This window comes from Hippocampus comes, unplaced genomic scaffold (assembly GCF_001891065.2).
Source record: "Hippocampus comes isolate QL1 unplaced genomic scaffold, H_comes_QL1_v1.1 scaffold133, whole genome shotgun sequence".
NCBI lineage: Eukaryota > Metazoa > Chordata > Actinopteri > Syngnathiformes > Syngnathidae > Hippocampus > Hippocampus comes.
The window spans coordinates 517228-526995 of record NW_017805150.1 but is presented as its reverse complement, the minus strand read 5'-3'; the positions used below and the strand labels follow the sequence as shown (position 1 = coordinate 526995).

Below are 9768 nucleotides of genomic sequence, written 5' to 3'. Positions count from 1 at the left end.
GGGGGGGGGGGGCTATTCGTAACGGTGGCAACGCAAGATGGCGACCCTCTGGCTTCTGACTGGATTCCAAATGAGGGAGGAGAAAATGAACTCACAGGCTGATCTGTCTTGTGAATTTCATACTGGGGCTCTGTAGTGTGTGCGCCCTCCACATGCCTGGACCCGCTTCCTGCTGGTCTAGGCAGACAATGTTCTCTTGGGAAGGGGGGGCGGGGGGGGGGCTCCTCCCATATTTGATTCATTCTAATAACATAGGAGAAACGGAACCTTTTCTTCCTCATTAAACTTAGCGTTACATCCGCATAAATGTACGTTTAAAACAATTGTATGCCTTTTTTTGATCGGCTGGGTGTGTATTTTGTTGGTCATATATTTGGTTTTGTGGCGTCTTAATCCACCACCTTAAAACCCTACTTTGAAACAATAACCCAAGTTGAAAACCCACATCTAAAACCCTAACCCTCCTTTGAAATCCAAATTTGAAATCTTAAATGTGATTAGAAACCCTAAGGCAAGTTTAAAACCCTACTTTGAAACCCTAACCCTAGTTTAAAACCGGAATTTCAAAACCCTAAGACATGTTTAAAACCCTACTTTGAACCATCACCCTAGTGTAAAACCCTAACTTGAAGCCCTACCCCAAGTTTGAGTTTGAAACCCTAACCCTAGTTTAAAACCCTAATTTCATAAGAGCTTTTGGGGTCTGTTTGAAATGTTGTTTTTTTTGGGGGGGGGGGGTATTACTGTTGGGCAGGACAGAAAAAGGAAGGTCGAACAATCCAATGGGAATTGTACTTTACTTGACATTCTGACCTATTTTGAGCCTTTTTTTGATGTTTTGCACTCATCAAATACTCCAAACCGAAACTAATAAATATGAAAGTAAACCAAAGCATTTTCGGACACTCCCAACAATGACTTGAATTTAACAAAACAGAAGTCTAAACGAACTGAAAACGAACGCTAATGAAAAATCGCAAACTTTGATCACACGATTTGAGCCAATTCAGAATGTGAAATTGTCTGTCTTCGTGTGAAATAGAAGGCCCGCCGTCTTCTTTCTTCAGTCGAGGGGCAAGCAGCCAGACATCAAAGTCTACATTTTCAGATTGATGTGCGCTAAGTGGATCCAATAAACCGAAATGATGGACCCATGTCCTTTAGATTCGCGTGATGTATTTTTGTGCCCCCACACTCCCTTTTTTTTTTTTTTTGAACCACAATAATTCTGGGTTGCGCGTCCTAACAAGACCTTGGAAATGCAGCGTTACTAATGTGTGTGATCGCCGTCAATCGCAACCCTCCTCGGCACATTTTCACAAAATGGTGTGAAGGCAGCCATTTGTGCGTGTGCGCTTCTCAAAAACAACATGATGGGATGTCGGTCTTACACAGCTCCCCCTGCTCAGATATCAAAAGAGGTGAGCCGAGCAGCTAAAACTTGTACTGGAGTAAGAGAACTGTTACTTTAGAACAATAACCACCCAGTAAAAAGTGGTCCTCCAAAATTAATAATAGTTAAGTAATTAGTGAAAAAAAATACTGGATTGCAGATTAACTGGTGAGTAACTTCTGATTTATTTAATCAGTGCCAAAACATGCAACAGACAAAAATATAAAGTGGGAATGTGCAAATTCACATTTTGTCCATCACTATTACATGAACTTTTTTTAATAACATAAACTAAGGCAAATTCCTCACAAGAACTGACGTGAAATTAATTTTTCTAAATTAATTTCTTTCTTGTTTGAGAAGTTTTGATGCAACATATGTTTTACTATCAAGTGAGTATTTTTATTCAAGATACAGTCAAGTGAAACATTTTCTTCACAAGGATTTACGTGCCCCCACCATTCCAAAAACAACATTCTGATCAATATTGAGTTTGTAGAATATGAATTAAGCAGAAAAGCCCAACTGTTTTTATCCATCTCAAAGGGCGGCCATTTTGTTACTTGGAGTCGCCTGAAGATGACATCACGCCATCACAACCGTCACGGCTCATTTGTTTTCTAGCGTCATGTGATGCACTGTGATGTCATTTTCAGTCGACAGCAAGTGGCAAGATGGCCGCCCCCTGAGGTGGACGAACACAGGTGGATTTTTATGCTTAATTCATATTTCACAAACGCAATATTAATCAGAATACAGTGTTTAGGCTCGTGGGGGCGCAGAGAACATATTGTAAAGCTTGTGTTGATAAATGAAAAAAGTTACTTATGTAAATGTAACAGAGTAAATGTGCCGCCCACCTCTGTTTGTTCCCTTTGTTTGTTTTTTTTTTTTTCCTATTAATTACCTTCGGGTCACTTATCTTCCCTTTAATCAGCGTATTAATTACCCTCTGCAATTAATGGTTAGCATCAAAAGTTGCATAATTGTTTGATACCGGTTATTTCATCAGTACATTAATTATGAAATATCTAATTAATGGTCATATTTGAAGTGCAAACGCAGGCCACTGCAAATTTAGAGGTTTCGACTGAGTGACCTGTAGGAGGGGATTAAATTAATTAGTTAAAGGGTGGGGGGGAGAGAAAAAAAATAGCATCTGTGAGAGAGGAAAGAGCTGACTGGTCAGATGCGTCTTCTCTCGCCGCCGCCCCCTGGCAGGGAACAAGAGGAGCTAATGGGGAGCAAAGATAGACGAGCACATGCTCCTTGGCCGCTCGGCGCCCAGTCAAGGCAATCATGGGGAAACACGGAACGTCACTCTTTTTCACTTTCATCCTTGGCGGCGCGCGCCGCCGCCTTCTATAACGTCATTATCGGCGGCGGATCTGCCGAGTCCTCTGACAGGGGCCATGTTATCCCGGCACTGGGGGAAATGCAAATTGATTTCACATCTGCCATGGCATTTTTACATGTTCCATAGACTGTCATTTCCAGCACAGATAGGAAAATCACAGACAAATGTCAAACTGCGGAGGGTTTATATTCGCCGGATAGTGTTGTTTATTCATCGCGATCTGTGAAACAAGATACTTCTTAATGTCACATTGACTACTTAGGAGAATATATTATGATAGCTCAGTATTTGGCAGCTGGCGACTTTCAGGAAGTAGGAATACCGTTCCCCCGTAGGGCAAAACATTGAATAGCATTTAAACGGAACTTGCAATACAGGAGGATGCAATTACCAAATCTCGTTTTTCGAAATATATATGTACGTTTGATCTATTCATTTGTATCGTGTTGAGATAAATTAGTTTGCATGATGAAATATCATGGTTTGGCGAAACATGAAAGGTGAAGTGATCAAGCCATAGATTTTTTTGTTGACTTCTCAAAAAATAAATGCCACAAAAATTATACCAACATAAGGATGATCTCGTCGCAATTTACTTGAAATTTATTGCGCAATCTGGCTTGATTCTGAACGACAAAAGGTTTATACACAAGCTAATCGTATAGGCCAGCCTGTGTAATAGCATTTAATAGTTATGTCTGTCACGCTATGTGGCTAGCATAGATAGATGAACAGGTACATAATTTGTACTGTAAATAAATGTCCATTTTTGGGCAGCATAAGTGAAATTAGATGATTAGGAATCACTATTTTATCAACGTTTCCTTCTTTTGATTGCTCAGAAAGCCAAAGAAAAAGCAAAACACTTGGACCGAATGCCCGAATTATTGGATCTGATGGCCTTTTGGCTTTTTGGTATACAGTATACGGAAAGGGGAACCAAAAAAAAAAAAAAATGAGAAAGCAGATGGTTGAATCAAGGTCAAAAGCAATTGAGAAGTTTGTCCAAATGTGATGACATAAGCAAGGCGTGGCGTTATTGTCGGCGAGCTTGAGGTGCACAAAAAACAGATTGAAATGACAGCAACAGTGCGGCTGCCAGCACACTGGCAGGAATGATTTGCCCCGAGCATTTTTTATTTTTTTTATTTATTTTTTTTTCCTTCTTCGCCGTTGTTCGTGTCCCTTCAACCGCCTTCACTCGCATGGCTGACTGCCAGATGTGAGCCGAGCCAGATCTGGAAATGTAATCGGATTACAAACGGCTGTCCTTAAATTGGGGTGGAAAAGAAGTCACATTTGATGGATACTGTCACCGTACAAACGGACTTTTTGCCTGTCAAGGCTGAGTCATCAATTTCAGGCTTGTTTGCCGTCCCTAATCGTGTGTCTGACTGAGACGGCTGATCAGATAGGGCTTGTTAATACGCGCCGCAACAACCGGCGCACTGATAACACGCAATTGTTGGCGGGGAGGTAGGTAAGCGGGTGGTCAAGAAAAATGCATTTGGTCCCATGATTGGTCGTATGGGTAGAAATGAGTGTTCTTTCTTCTCTATATCATAAACACGCACGTACGTTTCTACTGATGTGAATAAGGAGCCGTTATATATGTAATTAAAATATTCAAGCATTATTTTCCTTTGCAAGGCGAAGCTGTTCCGGTGAAAAGCACAAGAATTCTTTTGGTGAGTAGAAATCCCGGAGGAAAGGAATCAAATATTTGCCTACTTTGTATTTCATGCATGTTTTATACTTTTTTTTTTTCAGCCGCTTTTCAAACTTTATTGTGCCCTTTTCTCAAATTTTGCTCTTTGTATTCTTGTGCTTGTTTGTTTGCAGTATAGCGCCAACTACTGTCAAGGAGGACTTAACTCTTTTTTTTTTTTTTTAAATTCCTTAAGTATCGGGAACTGGTATTGGCCCAATCCTGATGGTATCAGTACTGTACTCGTCCATATGTATATACATATATCTATAACAAATATATATTTATATATAAAATGTATAATGTATGCTGCCCAGGCTTTTCCAGTATTTTGAATGAGTTTCCCATCCATGCCTCCATGTTGCGCAGTGCTTGTTGTCCTCAGGAGGGTTGTGGGTGAGCTGGAGCCGATCCCAACTGACTTTGGACAAGAGTCGGGTTACACCCTGAACTGGTCGCCAGCCAATTGCAGGCGCTTGAATCTTTTTGGGATGATTTCTGCTCTCAAGTCCTTCTTGCAAAAGTCAAAAGGTATGTATAACAGGAAAAAATAAAAAAAGCCCTACATTGGATCTGGACCAAACATACATGCCAACTTCTGCCGAAGCCTGAATTTTGTTATTAAGATTGGTCCGTTTTTCGTCTAAGGAAATGTTTTATATTGAATTCTCCCTTGGCCCGTGCCCCTCACTTCCACAAAAGTTTGGAACAAATAAGTTGAGTAGTTTTTTTTTTTTTTGCGTTCTCCTGCAAACAAAGCAACGTGGTGACTCCATAACCTCCTTGGCAAAGGTTATAATTTTAGTTGTTAGCCTGCAGGATTGTTTTTTTTGCAAAGAGTGCACCCAACTCAACAGTAACATTAGCAACCGACGCTAGCCGGATCACAACAAGTGTCCCGGCTGGTCCACCAAAATTCTTGCCTGGGGTCCAACTTTTTGGAAACGGAGCGCTACTACACGGCTAGTGATGGCCGCCAGTTTAAGTTGGCTCAAATTAACCTTCATTTTATGCTGTCATTAAAAATGACGCTCACATATGTGAAGACATGTTTTCTCACCAAAATGATCAACACAAAAAAAAAAAAAAAAGAAAACCGATCAGCTTCCCACCTCGCTTTCCATACAGTATGCCAGCGACGTATCTATAATTATCTTGATGAGATCTTAAAAGACCTCCACTGATGTGGGAGTGTGAGAAGGCCTCTCGCCTCTAGACCTCGCTTTCATTCATCTCCCCGACATCAGGGAGCTCAAGCTCGGCGTCACTCAAAGCTTTTTTTCGCCTTTGAAATTCCCAAAGGCAGACCCCCCCCGAATTAAGCTCACTTCTGTTTGACCAAAGATGAGACCGGCCGTGAAGCCGGGCGGCTTTTCCCGCTGCCTTTTCTCACACAGGAGTTTTGCAGTCTACCCGTCAGACCCGTAAACCTCCCCGTAAATCCCTTAAAGGAAAGAAAAGAGTTGCTGATGATGAAGTCAACAAGGGACAACCGTTGTAAAATTGCAAGCGATTGACAGGCGCTCACTGTAAAGCACGGTCGATTTGGATGCCAACACGCTGCAGTCGAAGCTTCGGGAAATTGATAAAATGTTATTTGTACCAGCAATTTGCAATAGCATTGTGAGTGAGTGAGCTGAGGATGTCATAGTTGGGGATTTTTCATTATAGTTGATTTTGACTTTTGTATTTCCAAATCATTTATCCATTATCCGAAAAGGCTTATCCTCACAGTTGGTTTATATTTTTTCAAAAAGCGCTTTTAATTTTTTTAGTTTTTTAGTTTTAGTGTTAGTTCAAATGTTTTTTCCATAATATTTCCAGTACACAAAAAAAAAAAAAATCATAAATAAAGGTCACAGTAAATTCATAAAAACTGAACCAAATTGATCATTTTTCAAAACATCAGCCAGTCAGATACAAGTATTAGAATAACAGTCCACTGTTTTCGAAGTGCACGAAGTACATACTGGAGGTTGTTGCAACAGGCCAAGCAGCTTCGACAGAACATGGTAAAATAAGTGAGCGGTCGTCAAGACAACGAAAGCACTTTCACTCAGGGTGGCAGCACTTCATACACTCTCAAAAAGCCTTGTTGATCAGTGTGCTGATCTGTGTGTGTAGTGCATGCAGCCGACGCGTCACCAAACGGAAACAATGCATGTGCTGATTATCAAAAGAAGAAGGGTGATGGTGTAATACTAAACTGTGACTCCTACAAAAAACTCAATGCAGCTCTGCTTACTTTTTAATTAGAGCCGTTTAGTGCTTTTTTATATACATTAACACATGACATCATAAGATAAACACAATGACATTCAAAAGTGCAGGGAAAAGGAAATCAGTGAAAATCTCAACTTTTCTTTTTCGAGCCGCCGTCGGAACAAAGTGATGACATCACTTGCACTGGCTGCAAGCTGAAGTTTGAATGCAAATCAACAACTGCAGTTTCCAAAACGCTGTTCTCTCTCGAGTTTCGTTTTGTGTGACTCCAAACAAAATCTTGTTTGACTTCTGAATCGAACAACCTCGGGCCGTTTGACTCGAGAGGTTACACTTAATGATTTCTTCCAGGTGCTTCAAGTGAATCATTTGAATCCATACATGTAAATAGCGCGCTCTCTCATTTGTGATGACAATATATTGTTTGCATGCGGCTCAGTTTTCCAGAAGCTGCTCAGTAAAGTTTATTGATTGACGCGCTCTGTCCGGCTCTCCGATAAATATTCATGATAAAGTCTGATTTCCAAAACATGCTCGCACCTATTTTCTCGCGGTTACATCAATATTGCATCGCTGCGTTTTAATGCTAGCCATGTGTTAGAGGACGGCGGGCATCTTCAGACAAAGTTAAAGCTCTCCAACTAGTAGGACACCTCAAGACCACAAAAAAAAACCCTCTCTCTTAATAAGAGCTTTCTCCAGAAAAGATTGAGCGGTAAAGATTATGTGAATCTATTCCGAGCACATTCAAAGGCAAGGGACCATGCACTCCCCTTGCGGGTTCATTATCATTCTCAGGTTATCCCGGGCCCAGGGAATCTGGAACGCAAATGAATTAGTGAGAATTAAGAAGTCTCTGTGGTCTGAAACCTCTCCAAATCTCCTCCAAGATGAAAGGTACATAGCGATGGCTTATGCACCCTAAGCACCCCATCCTCATGCGCGCACGCACGCACACGCCATCGCTGTCTCTAAGGAAAAAAAAAACAAAAAAAAAAAAATGGAAACAAGCGCCTGGCGGTGTCCACCGTCTGGTGACCGCCGGCTTTTTTTTTTTTGTCACCAGGGAGACGAGGGGCAGGGCTGCAGGACGGACGTGTGACGCATGGCCGGTTATTAATTACAAGACTCGGGCGCCGCCACTTTGGAGTGGTCCAGCTGGAGCTCTCTTTAGCCTCCGGAGAATCCGGCGCTACCTGCCAGAAGTGAATGTGGAGCAGGTAAGCAAGAACTGAGCGGTTTTGCTCATCGATGGCTTCGTTGGAGGAGCAACTTTTCACATTTTTTTTTTGCAGGTTAATTGAGGGGATCTGGAGCAAGGGTTTTATGAAATAATATGGAGAAAATCTAAACACACCTCCCAATCAGAATGTTTTTTTTTTTTTTTAAACACACCTCCTAATCAGTTCTTGGTCCAATGTGCAAAAAGTTCTGCTTGGATGATGTGAAAAACTTGCCTCATAAATGCATGGGAAAGGTGACTCATCCCTCTTTTATTCCACGCCGGTGCTCATAAAAATTCGGAAGCGGTGATGGTGCCACTGCTGACTTTTGGCTCAACTTTGGCTTCACGCTGGCAGAGAGCCAATGACGCTAAGATCATTACGTCATCAGTATAACGTCATCCTGTCGTCAGGCACGGCGTCATTTACAAACCTTGAGTTTGCTGGCTTTTGGCCACAAGATAATGGTGTAACGAGGAGCCTTCCCCTGGACCGGCAAAGAGTTGTTGCTAGTCTGGCACCGGTTTTACAAGCTCCTACGGGGGTGCTTGTTTCAGTATTGGAAAAAAAAAAAAATCAAAGAACTGGTTCTAATTTTGCCCCGAGCTCCAAAACAGCACTGGCACCGGAAAAGTGTGAAAGGGGTGTGAGTCTTCCCAGAAGAATGGATGCTTTTATAGCTGTAAAGATCCGGGGGGTCGACTACACTCAGTAGTTTCCAAGCCAGGTGTCCAAATACTTTGCTGTGTATTGTGCCGTTTTAAAATCACACATTCAGATGCAGCTCAAGAAATGATGTTGAAAAAAAAAAAAAAAGCTTTTTGGTGGAAAATATCCGATTCGGTTCGATATGGTACGACTTGATAAGTTTGTTGTTGTCGTCTTACTTACTGTACATACTAAATGAAGAAATAGACGATTCAATCTTTTATATTTTCAAGTGGAGTGAGACGGTATGATGCAGTCTCATCTTTTAAATCAAAAGTGACTTTAGAAGTCGAGTTAAAGAAGTTGAGTTTTGATACCCCCTGTTAAAAAAATATATATAAAAGAAAACCTTTATTTGTCTTACAATGGAGAAATTAAACAGGTATGCTGTAATCAAATTTGTGTATAGTGACACCCCTGCCCTTTGTTTTTCTCAGGCTGCATGAGCTTCACAATCACTTCCTCTCATAGAGAGAAAAAAAAAAGTGATGCAGTAATGATCTGCCTGTGCTGGGTACTTTTCCCTCCTTCCCAGCCGTCAGGCCTGGCCTTTTGTGACAGACTGCAGAGGCTACCTCTCTCTCCCTCAGCTCATTCAGTACCTCACCCTGCCCTGGTGCTGGACATCAAATGACCAGCTCACCCCCCTGAGGAGCTCTCAAGTTTCTTCATTTCAGCAGCCGCCTGGCTCCCCCCTGGTCAGCAGCCGGCCACGCTGCATGGGAAAGAGGGACGGACATCTGCCCGTCTGAGTGTAAGGGACAGGCTGGCTCACCGTCCGTCTGTCAGCGCCGCATGCCCGTGCGCTCCCTGCACTCCCTGCACTCCCCTCCTTGTTATTCTGGGGAGGACGCGGGGATGTGATGTGTGGCATTGTTTGTGCCATACTGGTCAGAGGAGATGGGGGATGGGTGGCCGGCTGACTGGACTGAGGCTAATGCACTGGACGCTGCGACAGAGCATAACACCGCTGGACCGTGACGCTTCTCGGCACACATTAGCAGGGAAAATAGTACCTGCCTGGACAGTATTCGCTGTATGGACTGCGTCTCCATAGCATAGGCCGGTGGTGCCATACACTGCTTAGAATGCAATTTCATATACTCGTAAAATAAAAATAATTTTTAACCCATTCCTCTTTGGTAAGGCTTCGCAT

The 9768-nt window shown here is 42.3% G+C and overlaps 1 long non-coding RNA gene across 1 annotated transcript; it reads left to right on the top strand.

Moving 5' to 3' along the window:
* Positions 1-4784: 4784 nt before the first annotated feature.
* LOC109514784 (uncharacterized) lies at positions 4785-9736 on the top strand. Its single transcript, XR_002168051.1, has 3 exons — positions 4785-4989; positions 7748-7901; positions 9050-9736. It is a non-coding gene; the product is annotated as an uncharacterized LOC109514784 (long non-coding RNA).
* The last annotated feature ends 32 nt before the right edge of the window (positions 9737-9768 follow it).